The sequence below is a fragment of the Hesperophylax consimilis genome, chromosome 1 (genome assembly GCF_061612785.1).
Source record: "Hesperophylax consimilis isolate HC1 chromosome 1, BYU_Hcon_1.0, whole genome shotgun sequence".
Lineage (NCBI taxonomy): Eukaryota > Metazoa > Arthropoda > Insecta > Trichoptera > Limnephilidae > Hesperophylax > Hesperophylax consimilis.
In genome coordinates, this window is record NC_142836.1 from 20,701,403 (window position 1) to 20,725,950 (window position 24,548).

General features: G+C 32.8%; 1 protein-coding gene across 2 annotated transcripts in view; it reads left to right on the forward strand.

Moving 5' to 3' along the window:
- Positions 1-9,076: 9,076 nt before the first annotated feature.
- dnc (phosphodiesterase dunce) overlaps positions 9,077-24,548 on the forward strand; it is a 622,938-nt gene continuing 607,466 nt past the window's right edge. The window contains exon 1 of one of the 2 annotated variants that reach the window (XM_089651457.1): positions 9,077-9,182. The gene's annotated coding sequence lies outside the window, so the exon portion shown is untranslated. Of the gene's footprint in view, positions 9,439-24,548 lie in introns of both variants that reach the window. The other variant, XM_089651448.1, reaches the window with a different exon arrangement.

Here is a 24,548-nt window from a genome sequence, read left to right on the forward strand (position 1 = left end):
CACCCTTCGTCATTAAGGGTTGTTCTGAACCACTGTCTAATCCACTTCTACATATATTTAATCTTACGATTAAAAACGGAATTTTTCCTAAACTGTGGAAGCTGTCAAAAGTTACCCCTCTACATAAAGATGGTGACAAGTGTCAGGCAACCAATTACCGTCCTATAGCAATTCTTTCCGCACCTGCCAAGTTATTCGAAATAATTATTCATAAATATGTATATGCCAAGGTTGAACCATTCTTGATCGAACAACAACACGGATTTCGACGTGGCCGTTCAACCACTACAAACTTGATGGCATATACTGATTACGTGGCGAGAGCGCTCGATAATAATGAGCAAGTTGACACGTCATACCATGACTTTGCGAAAGCTTTCGATAAGGTTGATCACTTAGTGCTCTTAAGTAGGCTTGAAGAAATTGGTTTTTCCGAAAACTTAATTAAACTCTTTGCTAACTATTTAAAAGAAAGGGAACAATTCGTTTCCTATGGTGGTTTTAACTCTAACGCGTATCCTACAAACTCTGGTGTGCCGCAGGGTTCCAATTTAGGACCCTTATTGTTTCTAATTTTTATAAATAATATTCGGGGAAAAATCAAATTCGTCCGTTTTTTACTTTTTGCAGATGATATTAAACTGTTCTTAAGAATAAGATCATTAGAAGACTGTAAAAAGCTCCAGGAAGATATAAATGCAATTATTGACTGGAGTATTGACAGCAAACTCGGTTTCAACTTCCAAAAATGCTCAGTTATGTGTTTTACGAGGTCACAAAAGATCGTATATTTTAATTACAAAATGAAAGATACATCACTAAAGCATACGGTGACTTATAAGGACTTAGGAATTGTGTATGACGCTCGCTTAACATTTCACGCTCACATTGAAAAGATCTGTAAATCAGCTACAAGAATGTTAGGTTTTGTCATACACAATTCAAAGGAACTGACAAACCTTGCAGTCATTAGGCTGCTTTACTTTAGCTTAGTGCGTAGCATTCTCGAGAGTGGATCTCAGGTATGGGGGCCAGAGGACACTGTCTATGTACTAATGGTCGAGAAAATTCAAAAGAAATTTTTACGATACCTCTATATGAGAGAGTTTGGTTTTTACCCATGGCTGTTTCCAACAGCATTTATCTCGGGAATGCTGAATATCTGCAGCCTTAGTTCCAGACGGGACGTCGCATTATTGATGATGGCTTACAAGCTTCTGAATGGTTTAGTATCAATTCCAGACATTCTGTCAAAAATAGGACTTTATGTCCCGGATAATTTCACGAGAGGCCGCCAACACAGGCTTTTAATTCTTCCCAGGTCCAGAACTAACTTACCAATGGTGATGCCCCTGGGAAGACTCACTAGGTTAATTAACTCCCTTCCAGCTAACTTGGATATTTTCCATATGTCCTACAACGACTTTAAGCGCAAAATATTGTATTTGTTTTAACTGTATACTTATGTATAATTTTTTTTCCATATTTTGTTTACCGCTTTTGCATATGTTTTAACTGTATACTTATGTATAAAATTTTCTTCAATAATTTGTTTACCGCTTTTGCAATGTATTGGTTTTTGTACTGTTTTTGCAAATAAATAAAATAAATAAATAAATAAATAAATAAAATAAATAAATAATTTGTATGTTTATCTTTCCAGTAATAATTCCAAAAGAGTCTCTAATTCAACAAAACATCCGTGGATAATTTATTTTATGCAATTTGTGTACCGCCGCCCGAATACCATTTATTGGATAACCAACACCTCCGCCACATGTCACCTCAAGTGGTTTGCTACGTTTGGTGATTTAGCAGGGGTGCCTGGGTTCATCAGGTGAGGTGTGTTCAAAATGCGCCTACCCATCAGCCTATCCAACCCTTACCTTTTACCTTAACAGAACTTTCTGTCTTTCCTTTCTTTAAAAATAACCTCCATACAGCACCTCCAAAGTTGACATAGGCCCTGAGAAAAATTATTTTCCTCATGGCCTCCTGTGTGGGGTTAATGAAAATAAATATATTTTTAGTATTTGTTTGCCCAGTTTGCCCAGTACTAACTGAAGCCACAATGTCTAAGGGCTCGGCCGTCTGACCGTCCTTTCCTTAAGTCAAGTCCATTGTTCGATCCCTTCCCGCGTGGTGGCTGCAATTTAGTTTTTAAATAAAAGTTTATGAACTTTTGCATTCTTTATCCAAATATGGTTATTAAAAGCTTGAACGCATGCAATTTTTTCGGTGCAAATAACAGTATTTTTATGGAATGATTGCTTCTATTGTGATCAAGCAATTTTATGGTAATTTTTGTATTTTAGTTTATTTAATTTACGCTAAATAACCAAAAAAAGGTTCTCGTGCGTAAAAAACTCATCAGTAAAACATATCGCGTGCTGAACATTTGATGAGGTATAACATCACACAAGCTTATACTTTCGTATAAAATGTCCAGTTTTAATAGGCAGATTTTATTCTAACTACTATAAAAATCTATCATACTACTCTGTAATGCATATGAAATCATGGCTGTTCGAAATATTGTACTGTCTCTCAGAGCGCCGTTTGAACTTCTATTTCTGTAACATGGATATAAAGGTTATAAGAAAGACAAAGAGGTTTCAACGGAGCTATCAGCGGTATGTCTTTACACGCGAGGCGTGCGGTATCGCTACTTTAGCAATATCTATTCTAGTGAAATCGTCTTGAATTGATTATGCCCCAATGTGAAACTCAAATGAACACGAACGTAGAATCGCAAAAATAAATTAGATGATATTGTAAAAAAATCTGATGTCTTACTTTTCGTTTTTATTACGTTTTAGAGACGGTACCAATATTTTTTAATTATTTTTATATCGACTTCATCAAATTCGTCAACTTCAATAGCACAGATGTAACCTTCTTGACTCTGGACTCAAATTATGAATTAGAAACCTTTCGTGGGAACAATATTTTTTTCTCAATTATAATAAAACTTTTATGCATATCATTAATGAGTAGCACGGGTAAGCCACCCAGTGAGGCTAACATTACTGGATAACTCTGAAATGTAAAAAATATTGTACCAAAAAAAAATTTATTTATTTTTATTTTTATGTGAAATCCCATTAAAGTCCCAACTATCCCCAACCGTCTGGATCCATTGACACTATGGCAGAACCAATTGGGGTATGTTTTGAGGCTGAAGATAGTAAGGTAAGAGAAGGAGATAGGGTGGAAAATGTGGAGATTTACTTATCTATTCAGATCCGGTCACCATACACGGCCAAAGCCATTTCAAGCAACGTTTCAATTTTGAATGATAGTCTTACACCAGGGCGTTACTGAAAGTATCTTTCACTCTAGAACGTACCTCAAATATGCTATACATCGAGAGCCTTACCCCTCAACAACGCAGGCCGCCGTTTATATGAGTAATAATTAGTACATTTATACTGCTTCTACTGCCTTTAGCTATGTTTTGTGATGAATCTAATCTTAATCTGGATTCTGAGGTACTTTCCAAACAACCTATTTCTATCCTCAACGCTTTCTGAACGGAGTTCCGCTAGCAAAAAATGAAAGTCTCTGGCACTGTTTTCCGTGCAGTCCGAACTCTTGTGCGGTATATTATGAAGACAATAAACAAAAAAAATATTTCAAAAATTATGAATGACAGAAAATGTGTGGTTTTTGTGTATTATTTTACCGGTCCTTTTACACAGTTTTCACAGACCTTTTCTGTCACAAATAGTTTCTTGAATCACAGTTAATCGAAATGCCAGAAAAAATACGACAACATTAAATGATTTCCAATGTTTCCCACGTTGGTTTTCCCGATATACTTAAATAATCTTTATTTTTCTTGAGGCTTCTTTCAAACATTTTTCTATAAGCTCTTTAACTTCTAGTGGATTCCTTTTATCTGGTTTCTTCTTAGCACTCGATATTTTCAATCTTTGATTACGGCAAACGACATTGCTACCTACCAAGACTTTGTTGTATATTTCACCTCATATTGCGACATTAAAGGTTATGTGATTTCTTCCGAAAAATCACAACTTTTATCAAAAAACGTATATTTTTTTTATATACTAATATTTTACTCTACGTTCTGAAATAAGTTAATCGTTCTTTAAATACCAACCGAAGTACAATCAATTTTTTATTTATTTTTATATTATATACATTTGAAAAATGTTTTATTTGTCCAACTAGAAATTTTCGTATAAATACACATTTACACGGGTGAACTAAACATAAGTTATAATCTTGGCGTTTAAAGATGGTGCTAATTACAATGTTTAAAAAAAAAACGTTGTGCCCAACATATTTGAAAAAACTTGCGGGTGCACAAACTAGTATGAGCCTATTTTTTTCTTCAGAATTCCATGTGATGCTAGTAACAAAAAGTTGTATTTATATCTATAAAAATTCTATGTGGTCCTTGTAACGAAAAGTTGTTTTTGTATCTAAAACAATTTCATGTGGTGTGAGTAACGAAAATATGTCTTGCTATCGAAAAGAATTCTATGTTATGCTAGTAACAAAAAGTTGTCTTTGTATCTAAAACAATTCCATGTGGTGCTTGTAACGAAAAATGTCTTCGCATCTAAAACATCAAAATAATAAAGTTTTAAAATAATATCTTTAAGCTCCGAGGGTTCTTTTAAGTTTTAGAAAATATTCTTAATAATCGATGTTTTCAGTCTCTTTGCAAAATATTCCAGTTCAGTTAAACGATGTTTATTTATGAGATCTTGTTCATAATCTATAGTTTCGGTAAATACAACTACCATTTATTATTCTTGTATTTACATGCCACTAAACACGTCCGCCCGCAGTAACCAACCCTGCTATTGCCTGTATTTGCGTTAGTCGACCAAGGCTACTAAGACGCTGCCTCTCCGATGATCATCAGATTTCCATATTTTACAGTTCTCTCCAAGATCTATGAAATATGACAAGTATCGGGTCAAGTTGGTGTAGCAATCGCTCCTGCCGTCTCCTGATTTCAACATAACCACAAAGACTAATACAAATAAAGTAATAGACAAAAATAGACTGCGTGGCGCATAATTACCTACCCGATCTAAATACATGAAAACAGAGACTTTGGATAAAGTAAGTGGATTCTTGGATAAAAATGACACAAATATCATACAAAAGCATGGTGGTTGAAAAAAACATGTCTATCATTAATCGTATAATCAGACTCTTATTTTTTGACACATGTTTCTCCTAGGTCAGGTACTTAAACAAGGTACAGTAGCATAAACAAGGCAATAATAGCATTTTTTGCTTATCAAAACATTTCACTTAACCAATTAAATGCAATTGGTCGTGAAGGTTAATACAGGAATAACTTGTTGTGTGATTCAAACGATGGAGAAGTGGCTGTACAGTGTATGTTTTTTCTTTTTTATAGTACAACTATTGCACACTTTTCTGCTCTTGATAATTATTTAAATTTTTTTCCAGTGGAACACTTTTTTAAAAATAGATGTGGAGTTCACGACCGACGTCCTGTATTCTTATTTAAGCACCGATAAAGAAAACTTGCTTGATATTTTCAAAACCGTTTCCAGTGGACTTATTATCCTAATCTTGTCATGAGTATAAAAGTGGTGTCACAAGCATGGTGGTTTACTCCATCGAGTCGTATCCTACGACTTTATATTGGAAGCGTAATACCATCATAAAATTTGGTCATAATACCATGTTTGTCATAAGGGCATACGTTCCTGCATATGTGGTTTGAGTCGTTCAAAGATGGAGCAAGGCATATTTTCAATTTGATAAACCATTCTCATCCTAAAAATGTACTCTTGGTGATGATAACCGATGAATCGCCTACCACCAAAGAATTCAGTGAGGAATTTTTCTGCGCATGGTCTTTCAGCAATTGGTTCATTTCGATTGCTTACCGATCCATTGGATGACGGGCTTAGTTATCCCGGAGAGAAAATTTAAAGTGCCGTCATAGAATATTGATGCACAAACCTACCTTTATATGATATCGTGGCAAGACATATCTTTCTATTTTGAAAGATGTAACGAAATAAGAACTAAATGAATGCCTAACATCAGAAGTCAGTTCCATTTCCATCAAATTTGACAGGTTGCCATATTAAACACAGTCAGGTGAACTTGTGTAAAGGTTGTGACAGAATATGTGTGGCAAGAATAACAGGGATGGCATTATTACTACCAACATAAACTCTTGGAAAAATACGCCAAAAATTGTAACATGCGATATTTCATATCGAAATAATTGATAATATATTTTTTTTTTTTTAACTTCCGATTTATTTGTCCGGGTTAAGTCTTCCCCAAAGGAAAAACTTAACCCTTCCACTCACTTTTCCACAAATGATCATCTAGTCAATCAACATTATGTAAGTGCATTATATAAGCAAAATAAATACAAAACAATACAAGAACAACACGTCAACTCACCAGAGATCAAATGGGAAAATAATTCACCGACTCCAGATATTTTCATATCAGAGGGTTCGGCTCGGTAGAACTTCTAACAGGGCCTATAAATCCTACTGATCCCTCAACATAAATATTTAAAAAATCTTTTGTTATCCTACATGTATTCAAAATGACCGACTTTTGCATCTTTATATATAATTTTTTTGATAGATCTAATACGCCTAAATTTTTAATTAGAGAGCTAGGTATAATGCCAGTAGCCGAAATAACGAATGGTAATATTTTTATAGTCTGAGAATGCCAAATTCTTTTTATTTCATTTCCTAAATCTGTGTATTTTCTTATTTTTTCACTAACAGATTTTTGAATATTACAGGAATTTGGAATGGCGACATCAATGATATAAGTTATTTTTTTAATTTTGTTTTGTAAAACTATATCGGGTCTATTATGACTAATCGCTCGATCTGTTAGTAAAGTTTTATCATAATATATTTTGTAAAATTCGTTTTCTAAAAATGAATTTGGTTCGTATTCATAATATGGTACTACATTACGGCAGTCAATCAAGTTATGTTTAATTACCAAATTTTGGTGAATTATTTTTAAAACTTGATTGTGCCTAAATGTATACTCGGACGGTGCTAATATAGAACATCCCGATATAATATGTTCTATAGTTTCCGGAAAAGCCAAACATTTTCTACACAAATCATCAATTTGATTTGTATCTTTGATTATATGCTTTCTATAATGCTTATATATTATAATTATATTATGCTTTCTATATATATAATTTCTATCTTTCTATATTTTTCTATGCATTCTGCAATAGTAATACTAATAATTATTGTGAATACAATTGTTTTTTTTATTATAAAAATAAATAGTTATTTTAATTTGTAGTTATTTAATTATATCTTTTCTCACATGTTACTAACTAATTTGCAAACGCTTGGAGGAACCGAAGGATGATAATTTTAATTAACTTAAATTTTTTTTATTAATTTTTAAGACTCATGACAACTTTTTATTACTAGCACTTATTGAAATAAGACAAAAAAAATTTCACCATACTATTGCGGCCCGCTCCAACACAAATGGAATATGAATATGAATAAATAGTTTTGTCCTTATAAACTGAATTATTTCCAGAAAGGAATACAAATACAATATTGTATTGATCACCAATACAATAGTTAGAGCCATCTATGAAAGTGAAGATTATATTTTGTGATTCCAAAATACTATGTTACGATCTCATTATAGAATTCCGTTTCTTTTGGATTGCCTGGGTTAGTTAAAAAAATTCTTAACCCCCATATTTTCATTTCATTTTCAAAATCCGGGATAACACAGCCTCTTCGGGCATTTGTAACTCTAAGTTACTTTGGGAGATTTCAAAAACATAAAATGAACAGTTTCTATTTTACTTGCGTGTTTATACATTTTTTGAAAAAATCGATTCATGGAAATGTAATGATAATGGTAACATTTAAATGCGTTGTTGCGATGTAGGACGCACGTAGGTACTACATTTTAATATCAGAACAATAGAAAACGATAAACACCTACTAATAGCAATTAAAGAAAAGTTCAATGTAAAAATACCAAAATGATGAAACCATCTTTTTAATTAATTATAAATTTTAATATTCATAATTACAAACACTATATATTCTTAATCTTGATGCTCACCACTCTTCTAGACACAAGCGCCAGCTTCTATAGAAGATTAATATTAAAAAATCAAAAGCAGTGAAAACTAATTGAATGAATTATTTTAGTTAACATTATTGATTTTATTCTGTAATACTATTATACTGTAAATTGATTAATTATTTAATAAATAAATACATTGTCAATTAATAATTTTGCGTTTATAAAACAAATTTAATTAGCAAAATCAAGCTAGAAAAGTTGTCTGATTCATTAAAAGAAATATTGACGACGACGCTTTATTTTTTTGTTTTTTGTGTGAAACGGCACAAGAGTTCCAACTGCTTCCAACCGTCTGAAGCCAGTTATATTATGGAATCCCCAATTGGAGTATGTTGTGAGGCTTTAGGAAGTGGGATATGAAGAAGAAGAAGGTGAAAAAGTACCTGGCTATTTAGATCTGGTCACCTGGTGTAAGACATTCAAGCCATGTCTTACACCAGGGCGACACTGAAAGTATCTTCCGCTCTGGAACGTGTCGAAAATATACCATGCATTTTTTTAAATGAGTAAGTTGTGAAATAACTCAAATTAATCAAATAAAATTTACTTGCGCACACCGGGATTTGAACCCGCGACCTCCAGCTTGCTAGTCGAGAGCCTTACCCTTCGACCTCGGAGGCCTATTCGCCAATCTCAAATCACTATTATCACGTTCAACAAGATTTCTTTCAGAACGGATAATACCAGATAAGTGCGTCATTGTGTTACAATCACAATCCTGTCAAAGTCAGTCGGCAAAAAAATGAAATGAATGGTAAACCCCAAAGGCGAAAGTGACGTTTTGTTTATTGGGCGTTTAATTCGGAGCGGATGGGAAGCTCGTTACTTTTGATTATAGATTGTTGGATTCTCTTGCAGTAGTTTGAATGTAACGGTCGGTTTGCTTGTAGCGGGGAAACACACCGGAATGGCTGCTCAGTGAGGCCGCGACGCTCCTTCCGGTCGCAGGCTCCGCGGGAACGGTCGCCATGTTGTTTTTCTCGCTCGAATGTCCGAAACACGCGGGAAAATAATTTTATCAAAATTCAAACTTAGATTTGCCGGTACGTTATCAAATTAATATGTCTATGAATTAAACACAAACTACGCCAGTCATTTTTATAGTTGTAAAATATATTATGTAAAAGTTGTACGTGAGTTATAATTGGTTACATTTGCTACAAATGTATTGTTTTCGGTTACCACATTGCTTTTGTCATGCATTGTGTTTTGTGATGTTTGGTGTAACCGTGAAAAGAAAGTGAATGTGAAGATATATTTAAGTCGTGTTAAAAAATCTTTATATTGGATTATTTTAAGGTAAGGTCAGAAAAATATTCTACGTCATGCTTTTTTAGGCATATTCTATACGTGAGAATTATTAGAAGACTGATAAAAACACAAATTACGTCAATTTTCCCTACTACAAACATTATCGGTTATCTGTAAAATTTGATTTTATTACGAGAATAATTACAATCGTTGCCAAAATATTTACCTACCAACGAAAGATTTTTGTAAATAATTCCTTAAATTTTGCAACAAGTTATTTTTAATCCTATATAGAGTTGTGTGATATAAATATGCTTTTGCAAATACATTTATTTGATCGAAACATTTTTTCTCACAAACAGTATAACACATGTGTTAAACTGTTGTACTCCGTAAATTATTAAATAACGTAAATTATTAAATAACGCTTGGTTTTGGCTTGATTAGGTACCACAAGAAACAACTATTTACTTTGGTGGTTAAAGATGCATTAGAAATATTATTCAAATAATATTCAGAACGTGTTTAACCAACGATATTTGTCATTTTTGATTTTGTTAGTATGATGTGACGTTTTTCGGAAGGTTTCGCGTCAATTTAAATAGGGCTAATTATTTAAATAACTCAAACTTAGAAGGTAATATACTGTTTTGTACATGCTTTTTCATCTTCCCCGTAACTGTCTCTTGTTCGAATTAAATTGAAACGAAGTGTTATTTCAATTATTTGGGCGTTTTTATTTATTTATTGTTTAGGAACATTCAAAATCATTAAATAAGCGCTGCAAAAAAACGTATATGTCAACAGTCCACTTAAAAATGTTCACATCATGCACAGTTTAAGTGTCATTATACACTATGTATTAACAAAAAAAAATATAAACAGAAGTAAGTGAAGTACGGAAAACTTACCAAAAATATCATGTTTTATTTCATCGATACAAACCTAAAACATAAGAATAAATAATGTAAATACAACATAAAAAGTGATTATATTAAAATACTTAAATCATAAAGAAAAACTGTAATTGTTAGAATTTACCAGGCAATCTGGTAATGAAACAAAAAATTAATTTATGTAAATTCGCGTTCCACCGTTCTACTGGTTGTTTCGACTTGAGAACAACAAAACGTGCCAGAAGTACCAAAATTACATGCATAAACATGAACATTAACAAAAATATGCAACGTTCAACACGCCGTAATGAAGTTTTACAACCGCACGGTTTTCTTGTTATAAAGAGACACGCCGCGTTGAGGAATAAAGGTAAGATATAAATTGGCTGTGCTGTTAAAATTTTCGCCTCGCTCTGAACACTTACTTACCTATCTCTAATTATTCTGACACCACTCGTCAAAGTGATTCTTCTCTGAAAGGATGAGAAACAATGGTCTAATTAGCCACCACTCGGTAAAATAAGTTCACTAGAAGAATAATATAACTAGCATTGTCTGCGGTACTCGGAAGTGAGCACTTCATTTTAAGACCGGCCAGAAAAAAAACTGTGAATATTAACTACCTTAAAATTCATGCGGTTAGTATTTGGACAGTTCGTGATAGTCCAATTTGAGGCTGGCAGTCGTTCTTAGACTAAATTTCTTAAACATACTCATTCAATTTTTGTTTACTCGCATTATATCTGAGTTATAAAAATAAAGAACATGTCATGCTTTTTGTAAAATAGCGCTAGATTCACAAAAAACGTGGATTAAATCATAATTAGCTTTATCCGTGCATATTGCCGAATACAATAACAATACGTTTTCTCTTTGAAAGCATTTGGTTCAGCAAATACATTCACGCCTTTGTTGGTCTAATAATGTCAGATATGATTATATTTGTTGCATTACTTAAAATTAATTCTTATCGGTTTAGGATTATTATGCAATTTTATCTCGTTTCGCGTGAATCGCAGCTTGTATTATTAAACGATGTAACGGGTCACCGTTATGATTTCAAATGGACACAGCTAGGCACCAGCCTCTACTGATCGTATCGCAGTTAACAGAAAACTGTGTCTATTTAAAGGCATACCGCTGATAGCTCCGCTGCAATCTCTCACTCTTTCGAGCGAATGACTGAGCTCTCGGTGGAAGGAACGTATTGAGGTTGGTGCAATAATGTAATGCATTCTAAAAGGGACAACTTATATTGAAAAACATAAGTTGATAGTCTAATTTTATTTGCACAAGCCTTTGTGCGTTCTGTTTCACAAGCTCGGTCAAACGAATATTATATTCAGGCTTATACTAGTTTGCTATGTATATGGGCTGCTGTGTACTTGATTCGGCATAATTAAAACCAGTTTGCATTCCCTGTTTAGTGTAAGGCTTGCGAATAATGATGTTTAGAACGGTTCTAAGCAATTGAATGCCAATTGTGAATAATTTTAAGTACTGAAGCGGGCCATAAGTACCTAGTCGCTTATCAGCGCATAAACAAACCTGGCTAATAAAATGTGCTAAGGAATTTTAATAGTAAGTACTCGTACATGATAATATCTTAGCGAAGGTACTTATATGACTCCAAATAAAATAGCAAAAGAAAAAATAAATCAGTCGGCATCAAGATCTGTTATATGATAGTCAAAAGGTGCCGCTTTCAACTTCTAGATAATTTTTACTATCACTCGTAAATCTTCATCAGATCGTATCATTCATAAAAATTACGACTACCTACATATCTAACAAAAACACTGAAGTGATAAGAACTAGAAATGTTGTACCTAAAATTTAATAATGGTTCAAAAACACATTGAAAAATGAAATAGACAATATTTCAACACGACCCGGTCCCACGCTGACATTAAAGGCGCGACAGTTACCTTTTACAGCTAATGTGAAAGGAAATTGGCATCTTCCTAGTCTTGGACGGACACGGAACGCAAACTGTTCGCGCAGAAGAGGCGTGACGTTATTTACCTGTGAAAGGTTGAATTTTTAGAATTCTATTATGGATTGTTCGATTTTACAATTGTTACGACATTATAATATTAGTATCAAATTATTCAACCAGTGCGTAAATTGACATTTTCATGAACGAAAAACATAAAAACACAATTTTTATTTTTCTTATAATCTACAATATTAGACGAAACAAGTTATAATACGTGGATATTAATAAAATCTGCAAAATGAAACATAAAATAATTAAACTTATCGTAGGTCATCTACATGATCACTAAATACGGTTTAACACACACAGGGTCCGGAAATTGGTGGTACAAGCGAAATATCTGAATCTACAGAGCGAACCCACAAAACTTTTCATTTTCGATCTGAGCATTTCGATTTTTTATTAATTTCTTAACTGCAACAAATGATTAAAAAAACAATTAGCCAGATGTGTTTTAAAATAGTACTTGTCCTTAAAATTCCATCTCCGGACTTGATTTACTTGAAAGTGAAAACTCAAAGTTATACTGCAACATCGACCACAATAATCAGTTTCCCGCTTGTACCACTAGTTTCCTGACACCGTATATTAAAATGATTTACATTTATGATAATGATTCAGCCAAGATTTCTGATATTGAACTGGTTAAATACCGAAACATTATAATTTTAACTAGTAGTTCTGTGAAACATCTTGATTACTCCGACTCAACAGTCGCACCGCTCATGTACCTTGACAGGATCCGGTCAATCACGGAACTCACAAACAAATTTACAGACAGACAAAATGCAAAGCGGTAGAGTCAAAACAGGATTTGCTTCTCTTAGTCAAAAATATATATCTTCTGGTTAAAAAGGTTTTTTTAATGAGGTGAACATTTTCATTGATATGTTACTAGCATTTTATCACCATCTCTCATACCTATATTGATTTATATCATTAGAATCGTGAAACATAGAAGATATTTGAAAGTGAATAGATATATATAATATATATATATATCTATTCACTTTCAAATATTTTCTATGTTTCACGATTCTAATGATATATTATTTTGTATATATTATATACAAAAACACAGACCGCCTTCTATGTAGACCGCATTTTATATAAACCTCATTTTATGTAGACTGTATTTTATATAGACCTCATTTTATGTAGACTGTATTTTATATATACCTTATTTTATATAGACTGTATTTTATATAGACCTCATTTTATGTAGACTGTATTTTATATATACCTCATTTTATATAGACTGTATTTTATATAGACCTCATTTTATGCAGACTGCCTTTTGTCTGTTGTTGGATATTTTATGATATTGACACACATAAAATACATGCGCAAGTGACATCCATCGTAGATATTGTTTTGACGTTTCATTTGATATCGATCATTTCAGCAGATTGTGATTATTGTTCAGAACGATAAAACATAAGTAAAAATGCGACCAGTGCCGTTCTATACTCTTAAAACTTCCTTGAAGTATATGTCTTTCACAGTTTGATAGATTACCGTATGAATACGATCCATAGAAAACACTTCCGATAAACATTTTTTTCTTAATTTTTTTTTCATCTCATATTCAAGTGTTATAAATAAAATGTCAATTCTTAACTGATAATTAATAAAAATCAAATGTTATAAATGAGGTAAATGAAGATTGATTCTTTACAATAGTGTTGTTTTAAATTGTAGTAATGAATTTTAATTGAAATTTTTAATTTGTGAACAATATTTTTTGTTAATTTTCTTTTGCCAATATAAATACATAAACATGAATTACGACCTTAAAGAAATCATTAAAATCGCTTAAATAAATATTGAGGGGGGCGTAGAGAAGTTAAAATGTGTAGTTGTATGTATTTTTGGATGATAAAGCTGAACAAAAAAATTATCGTTGAAAAAATTAAAAGAAAATAATTTAGATCTCAACAACAACGCCACATATCGGGTACAAAATTATCTTACGTTTGGGCGGTTTCGGAGATTAGCGTGTACGAACACAGTGACACGTGATTTATATATATATATATATTTCAGTGAAATTTTGTTAATGTGTATAGTTGGTTTCAGCTTGAAACGTAGGATAATTTTGTACCCGATATGTGGCGTATATAATATATATGTAATAAATATATTTTGATAGCGTACGTGGCTATGACATCTTGCTCGTATTATATAATTCACATTCTTAAAAAGTATATATTTTAATGCTAAATAAACTAGAAGAACATCGATAGCACAATTTTCGTAATTGTAAAATTCTTTCGGAAATTTTTATTTTTCCAAACAAGGTCACAACAATTTAAAATGATTGTAAGCGTGTTGTGAAGCCATCTTCGACGAAATTGACAATTTAAATTCATTTTTCGAAATATGGTAGGGTATTTAAAATATCTGTATTTTATGCCACGTCTGAAATGTTAGAGTTTGCATTTGGATTATTCCGCATACTTATGTTATGGCAGATACACAAAACATAGTAACAGAACAATAGAAAGGTATCCCCAAAGCCGAAACCCGTAAACTGAAATCCCGAACTTTCCAAATTATCGTATTTTTGTAAACCTTTTTCTGAGACTCAAATTGGGTCAGAACACGTTTCAATTCATTTTAAAGATACAAAATAAACATCATACCTAGTTATCCCAACATGTCTTCCATTGATATGCTTGGTGTAACTCTAAGCGGCCAGATTAGGCCCTGGGGGTTCCATCGAAGCCATAATGAAGTCGGAGCTTGGCGTACTGTACAGTAGGCTGGAGTGACATTGCAAAAATCAAAGTCCTCATTGTAATACTCGTAGTAAAAAAAATACCTATATAGCATTATTATAAAAAAAATCTATTTAAATGTCTTTATACGGCAACTTGTCGAATTATGAATGGATAATCATAAATTTAGAATTTTTTTCACGAAATAAGTCAAAAGTGTCAAAAATTACTGAAAATATTATGTTCTTAAAATGTAAGTAAGTACCTTGATTTAACATTTGTACGTGTTATAAAACCCTTTTTTTAGATTTGCCTGCATAATATTGATTGAAAAGATTTTTGAAGTGAAACTTCTTTACGCGCGTCATGCAATTTCGAGGACCGGAGTAAAACCGACTCATGACCGAAACGAAAATGCGGGACCACCGATTAAAGTTCATTTGATCTAGTCAAAGTTTTGAAGTAACATATAAATGCTTCTTAGCTCATCCCGACAACTGGCGTTGGTGGTGTAATGGTCAGCATAGATGCCTTCCAAGCAGTTGATCCGAGTTCGATTCTCGGCCATCGCACATTATTTTTTTGTTTTTAACGCCTTTTTCATTCAATATCTTATTTTTTAGTAGGTCAGAACATTTTTTAAAAGAAAATAATATTGCAAAATAATAAAAACACTTATCTCACTGTGATAAAACATTACTCCGCTAGAGCGCGCTTTGCGTTATTGTGTTGGATTAAAATTATTATCTAATCCGTATATTATGATAATTGTATTACATTTATTTAATTAATTTATTTATTTTGATAATATGTAATAATTTACAGAAAAAAAAATTAAAACTATCTCCCTCTGATAAAATATCCGTTCGCTAGAGCGCACTACGCGATCTTGTGTGGGATTCTATTTCTGTACATTGTACATTATTTTTAAAAATATATTATATTTTGGGTGTGATGTAGGTAACATTATAAAACATAACAAGCTCTCATATTTTCAGAACCTACATAATATAATCAATTTATGCGGCTTTGCTTACAGTTGGTGCTCAGCGTGGTTGGCTTTCAATCAGTTAAGCGAGGTTCGATTCTCGGCTGTGGCATTTTTGAAGTGAAACCTTGTTGAGGTGGGGGAGCCGCTCACGAACGTTCTCTCTCTTCTCTTCTTTCCTCTCTCTCAGACACCAGCGAACTGCGCCACGCCAAGCATCAGCTGAAACTAGAAGTTTCACTTCTGTCTTGCGTAGGCTTGACACACCCACTTTTTTTTTTTCGGAGCTTCTTCTGAAATATTTAGGATAAATTTAGCGAAGTTACGATTTTCTTTGGATTTTTTGGGCCAAGAAGATGCTTAAAACATTATTATCAAAGTTTTTTTTAAAACATAAACGCAAAGAGGCATTCAAATTTCGTTGTTTGTAGGTGGATAAATGGCAAAACATTATTACAAAAATACAACTGCTGCTATGAATAAAAGCTACTATGAAACAGAAAAGTCTAAACATTTCACTAATAATTAGTTTTCATACCTTTTTTGTATTGATAAGTAGCATTCTGTTTCAAATAAATTAATATTTGCCTTAAATTTATAGTTGGGCGAATAAATTCATTTCTGACTACAGGCCTAACTATAGACAGTGATTTCTCTGCATTTTAAACTAATTAAGTTCACATTTAAACTGCTGAATGTGGCAGGGAACCTGGGATATAAAATGTTGAACCTTTATTAATTACATTTGTTCCAATAATCTGCTGTAGGTTGTCATAACTAATGATCAGTGTAATAGACTTTCTGGTGTTTTTACCTCACATTCCTGCCAGATAATCTTTAAAGCACATGCGTCAGGTAGGTATTCTGTCCTTGTTATAGCGGTATTACAATGGAAGATGCTCCGGTGAACTAGCGTCATTGATTCATACCGCACCAGGTGCACAGTCAGGAAACGCGCAAAACGCGCGCCCAACATTCTAATTGCATAAGGTTGACGTTTGTCAATTGAGAACGGGTCTTGAGTTCAACAGCTCGGCTGTTGAACGATTTGCTGGAATCTGTGTTCCTCCCTCCTACAACATAGATCTCTCCGATCCCATGTTCCCTTATTTATTAAATACCTTCCACACAGCATTCCCAAATGAAGTTAACCTAAAAATAAATGTTGGATTTGCGTTGATTATTAAGGTATCGGTTTTTTTTTTACGTTCGGTCTTTCAAAAATGCATTGAGCTTGCGTATTTTTAAGTCGATGTTGTAACTTAGCAAGCGAATTGAACGCAATGTGACTACGGGGCGGTGGCGATGAAATGCCTCGACTCGCGTGCCGCTGGCGCGAGCAATTCAAAGGTAGCCCGCGGGGGGCGACGCTCGTGGATGACAACGTGCCGACTTTTGAGAATCTAGAATTCAAGGTGCTCATTTTTACGATAGTTTACTGAAGCAGGGTTAAATATATTTTTTGTGATTACGTATTGTTTGATAGCATATAAAAGAATAATTATTTATTAACACCATTTTTAGTGACTTTTAAAATACATGAATAGTAAAAATTATAAACTGCCTCAGTAACAACCTTTTGTATTTGTTGTGTGATAAATTGAAGATGTCCACTGACTGTAATTATGTCCCTCCATAAATATTATAGGTAGTGAGGAATTCGCATGGTATTTAGTCACAGAATTTCTGCACTGAAATAAATCACTATTTCTAGTTTTGACGGCCGGCATAGTCCAGTGGTAACGCATTGGACTGCCATTCCGAAGGACGCGGGTTCGAACCCGGCGTGCGCAAATAAATTTTATTTGATTAATTTGTGTTATTTCACAATTTATTAATTAAAATAATATATAGTATATTTGCGGCACGTTCCAGAGTGGAAGATACTACCAGTATCGCCCTGGTGTAAGACCACCATTCAGAATTGAAACGTTGCTCCAAATGGCTTTAGCCGTGTTTAGTGACTAGATCTGAATAGCCAGGTACTTCCCCACCTTCCTCTTTCCCTTCCCCACTTACCTTCAGCCTCACAACATCCCCCAATTGGGGATGCCATAGTCTCACTGGCTCCAGAGGGGAGCAGTTGGGACTCTTGTGAGGTATTCACTATAAAAAAAATAAAAAAAATGGAATCCGAAAGCTTATCAACGCAAGCAATTCTGGACAAATTCATCGTTTAGTTAATTGTAAATAGAAAAACCAAGTCAGTGAAAATTGGTTTTGATTTAAATTCATTTTAAAAAGTGTTGTATTGCAACAAAATTGCTGGAATACTCATTTTGAATATTAGGAAAAAAAATCTACTCTTTCAATAGTTTGGTTTGAATATTATAATTTGGGTTACAGACGGAAGAATTGTGCTCTAACAAAGGCAAAATAAAAATAAATTGATTCACTTAATATTAGTTATAAGCATTTGTTTAAAATCTCCGTTATTTGGTTGACGAATTAAATATTTTATTGATTATTATCTATTTTATGATGAATGAAATACTTACATAAGAAATGAATTACATAAGAGTTTATGTAAGTAAATATTTTTTCAATAGAAATGTATGAACGCATAAAGGAAACAACTTTTAAAAAATACAGTTTTATAGCTATGATTATCTGTGACAGTTTCACTTGATTAACTTTTTTGCTTTCTTATAAAATTATTTACACAATAACTAAAAAGCAGTTTTTTTGCTTGAAATCGAACGTTTCTAAACTCCGTTTGTCAAGCAATTTTAATGCCTATTACCTTCGATATAAGGTATACCAAGATTATACACATTTTTGACCTGTAGTTTTTTCTTAAAACTATTAAATTTTTGCTTAAAAACTATTTAAGTACTTGCTAATTTGTGATTATACTACCCATACAAAGGTAAATATTTACTCGGTTTCCATAAATGCTTTTTGTTTTATATTTATTTGTTTTGTACTGATGTAAAAAACTGTATGTACATACTTACCCATGTAGAAATAATCTCAGCGGCAGAACGATCAATAATAATATGTATACACTAGCTGACATCTAATATGATTGGATATTATTAGATGTCAGCTAGTCTATACAATAATAATATGTATACACTAGCTGACATCTAATATGATTGGATATTATTAGATGTCAGCTAGTCTATACAATAATAATATGTATACACTAGCTGACATCTAATATGATTGGATATTATTAGATGTCAGCTAGTGTATACAATAATAATATGTATACACTAGCTGACATCTAATATGATTGGATATTATTAGATGTCAGCTAGTCTATACAATAATAATATGTATACACTAGCTGACATCTAATATGATTGGATATTATTAGATGTCAGCTAGTGTATACAATAATAATATGTATACACTAGCTGACATCTAATATGATTGGATATTATTCAACATGTGTCTTCTCGATATTTCCATAAAAAAGTGACAATATTAGGAAAAAGTAAGATATTCAGAGAAGGTTCCAACAACTTGTTCCTCAACTTTTAAAGGGTTGTAAATAACTTCGCGTTTTCTAATAAATCCCTCACATCGTTTTTCTCCTGTTGAACTTTTCGATTAGTACCTACCTATATACTTGAAGTTTGAAAACTCGCTCCGCATTACCCCAAGCAATAATAATATTTTCCACGTTTCTTGTAATATTAGGACGCATAATTTGGCTGGAAGGTTTTTTCATTTTTTTGGAGGAGTAAGTCATGAAACTTGTCGTATTAATCTGGCCAATTTATACAGGGTATCCGGGGTAAAGTGCACAAACATCAGGAGGTGATTCTACATGATAGTATAGAGGGGAATAATATGTGTTTGGAATTCAGTTGGATAAAGGGAAAATTGTAAATGGGAACACTGTAGCATCACACCTGAATTACTGCACAAGTGTAATTTTTTTGAGCAGTAAAACACAACATAATAGAATGGAAATAATTCAGAACGAAGGCATCAGGTCTATATTGTGCTGTAGCAGATACACTAGGATAAAAAAAAACAATGCAACGCTTACTCAACCTTCTAAGTGTGTGGAAAAGTTTACCCTAGTACCCTAGTATATGTAAAATATATTTGTTAAAAAATAAAATGTTGCCAGATTATATGTTTAAAAGTGTTAGTATTAATAGTAGAGTCCGTGGCAATCCTACGAGAAGCTGCAACCATTTTAGGCTTCCTTGGACAAATTTATCTGCAACATAAAACAATATTTTTTAAGGGTTTTAATATTTTCAATATCAAAGAAACTAATAGTAGATGTTAAAAAAATAAAAATGCAGCTTTTTGTGTTTTAAAAGTCCAAATATTAGGTCGTAGGCAATATAATATTATTATAGTAGTTTTAAAATAGGTCTGTATTAGATATAACATTTTATAGTTAAATAAAATATACAAAAAAACATATATTGTGTAAGTTATTTTTTTTCTTCTTTAGTTTATAATAAGTTGTATTATTTTAGTGATATAAATATTTAATTATAATTTATGTTTTATATATAATAACCTCTTGAAGTTTGTGCACTTTACCCTTGGATACCCTGTAAAATTTGGCTTGTTTTGCAATTTTTTTAAAATAAAGACAGGCACTCCCGGGTTACGAATAACCGGATACTATTTGAAAATCTCCTACTACCACCACAGTAAGCGGAAAATGTTGCTTGTGTTGTGGTGGAGGATTTAGCCAGCCGAGGAATTGAACACACTACGCCTGGGTGGGACCGAAATGCGATGTCAACTGAGCCACCGACCGGTCAATTTGTACTAAGATATTTATATTGTTGGATGTTATGAACTATTAAACTTTTAATTATTGCAAAATAATACTTAAGAATGCACCTACACAAATACACATAACTATCAAAACGTCGTAGCACTTGTAGTAGGTGGATCATTATTCAACGATTTCAGCAATCACAGCACTTCATATGCAATAATAAACAAATAAAATAATACTTTGGGAATCTCCCTACAGTCTAAATTTAAAAGAAGACATAAATTGATGCAGCTGCGATCTTTAAAAAGGTTTTAAGCACCGGGATGACTCACAGTAAGTTTAAAAAAGCGCAATTTCAGTCCAAGTGCAAGCTCAATTTTAACCTTAAAAAAACGGTGTTTTTAAATTAGTGGTATTTTCCGAGAACACAATATTATGTTTAAACTGTTTATTATCTAATGCTTCTTAAGAAAGTTAAGTAGGCGAGTCAAAAGGCAATTGTTTCGTGCTTGTGAAATTTATGCATCAAAATGGCCGTTTGTTAAATTCTAGAAATAACACAAAATCTAATTCACAGATGAAAATTTAAAAAAAAAAATAAAAAAGGGAAAAAAAGAAATTTTTGTTGTCTCTTTTGTAAAACAAACTGTCAAACTAGAATGTGAAGAATTCAAAGACAAAGAGAATAGCTTAGTGTTGACGTAGTAATGAGTTTATAGTTCTGCTTGAATGAATTTCTACAAAGTATTGCTAAACTATACATTTTCATTACAATTTTTTTTATAATCGGAAAAAAACTTGAACAATCATTCTGGGTGCGAAATGAAGAAGTCTGAAAAAGTTGATTCATAGTTTCACATTTTTTGAGGAAAAAATATATTCCTACTATGGTCTTTCGTAAAACAAAGTGACTTGTATTATTATACAATTAATTAAAAAAAACAATGCAAGGAGAAAAAGTTGAGGGAACTAATTCAATTGGAATAATTTTGATTAATTTCGCGAATAGAATTTCTAATGATATATCTTTCTATTATATTTGCGTGTAATTTACTTGAACTTCTTTGAAACCTACTTGTGAATAATTTAAGAAAGAAAAATAATATTGCAATCAAAGAGACGAATATCGGAAAATCATGAGCTTCCTTCCGTTCTGATAAAGTAATCGTCATTCGATTTTCTTAAAGTATCGAAACTGTGTTTCATTTCGATAAAGCACACTTTTCAACAAGCCTACCTTCATCCTCAGTCGATTACACCCCACTTCCACGGGTTGCTCATCCTTGTATGAAATCGCATCAATTTGAGACCGGCCTTACCTGAATATTTGATGGCGGCACGTGAGAATCTGTCACCGGCCACACGATGTGGTCCCCAAACCTACTGATTACCCGTGGCTACTGGTTCAGTCGCAAGTGTTTTATTTCGCATGAAAGGTAATTTATTATCATTCGGGTCTCCGAGCTGGGATAATAATTAAATAAAACCCCGGTTATCTTGGTGGAAGTGCGTACTAGGTATCTCAGTGGGTATATTTTCTTCTGTAGGCAGTGATGAAACCCAGCGGTTTTCTAAGGGTTTGCGGAAACCTTTTGTTCGAAATGAAAAAAATCCCGGAAGCTCATTTTAAAATATTTATAAACGGACTCTCGCTTGCCAGAAAGCTGTTGAAAATGAACTATTTCAATTTACACACCTAACTGTATCGACAGACCAACATAGTAACAAACGGACGATTTTTTTAGCAAAGGTAAATAAAGTAAGAACACCTTGACTTCAATAAATAACTGTGTTTGCAATCAGTAGGGCATTTTATTCATTAGTATGGTTCATTAATGTATTCCATCCAATCACATTGTGCTCTAGCCTCATATATATATATAAGCAGTGTTGAGAGACGTATCTGACTTAATTTAGCCAATGATTAGTCGACGATTACTCGGCTGAGAGACTGGTCGACATGCGAAAGGTTTTTATTGTTATATTTAATTTTTGAAGACAATATTAGAGATTCCTAAACAAAAATCTGAAACAGAAAAATCAGAAAAAGACACGGTCATATCTAGAACGCGTTTAGGAATCGCTAATATTGTCTTCAATAATTAAATATTACAATTTGAGGCATTACTCGCAAAGTTATTCCAAAAAATACATTTTTATTGTTGTTTCTTTTTGGAAAGAGAATGTCACCGGAGACCATAACTAAGTTAGAATTTTCAAGACATAACCAGTGAGTCCTGTCAAGTAGTATCAGGAAACACTGGTTATGTCCATCCGCTCACGAGGCAACTGAAAAAAAACCAGTTGGCAACTCAAGTTGCTATCCTATTTATTCGACGGTCCGCACAAAGCGACGCAATCAGTCACTTGCAACTCCAGTTGCACATATATATGGCAGTTTTCAAGAAATTCGCTATTTTTTCATTCAGATTGTCCAAGCAGGAAAACATTAAATTTGTTCAGCAGGTTGAAAATGATTACGATGTATTTATGATTATTAAAAAAATGGCGGCTTCATCATCACTTGATTCTGCGGATATTTTTTAACGCAATATGATAGTGATAGATGAAAGCCGAAGTGTTCTTCTTTATTGAATGGTTAAACAAGCATTGATAATTATTGAAATCATTAACTTGAGTTGCGCCGTGAAAAAGCTCGATTGCCAACCAGTTTCAGTTTAGTTTCAGTTGCCCTATGAGCGTGAAGTCAGGTATGTCGCTTAACACCCCGTATACACATAGCCCGAATACCTCGTAGACACTTTTATGATAAATTCCACCCGGTTAAAATTATATCTATACAACAATCTAGTTGCCTGGCATATTAAGACAGTATGATTATATGCATTTTAAGTTTAACGTTATATGTTAGTATTCCTCCAAATGGTTTTTGTAACAATATTTATTGGTTGACAGCACTTTGTACAAATAACCTGGCACAAAGTTTAAATTCTACTTCATATTTTGACTTTGCTTGGTACAGGTGTAAACTGTTCACCTCGGATATAAAACTCACTCGCCGTATTTCTTTGTTGAAAAATACGAAACTTTAGTGCAATTAGAAAAAACAATTAACATTTTTTAAGAATCCGAAAATTTCTCTAATTTGAAAATGTATTCACAGTTACACGCTGTTCTAAAATTAAAATCCATTAAATTGATATTTTTTAACAAAAGGATTATCCAACAAACTTATTTTATGATGAATTTAAAGTAGGTATAAAATATTATGATGTAGTAAGGAAAATACATAAATAAAAAAACATGTTTTTTTAACTTAAGGTTGCTCACGAAAAAAACACGTTTCCCATCACTTAATAGTAACACCTCATTATTTGCACATCATTATGCATCGAGTAAAGAGCAAACTAGAAGCGCCTTCAGTATAAATTTGAATAGAAACGAGTATGCCACTGACGTAGTGCCTTTTGGTTCCAAACCATTTAGCACGCAGTCTGTCTCTCTGACTTCTGAAATTGTATATCACCATCCTATTTGGACTTCATGGAAACAAAGTTTTATGTGGAAATATCAGCCCAAATAGATATTTTATTTGGATTACGGAACACGCCCACTGGACACTTCTTGTGTTATTCTATATTCTATGATTATAATATCAAGACAAAAAATATTTAAACGGCCCACCTGTCAAAATAAGAACAATTAAAGACGATAAATGCCTAGTAAAATATATTGAAGACAAATTCAATGTATAAAAAGAATTAACTGCATTACCTTTATCTAAAACTTTTCTACCAAATTATAGTGATTTATTTTTGGGGTACTATAGGGCTGATGATGGACACTGTAATGCTGTACAAAACGTTTGCTTAAGAATTAGGTAGCGCAACAT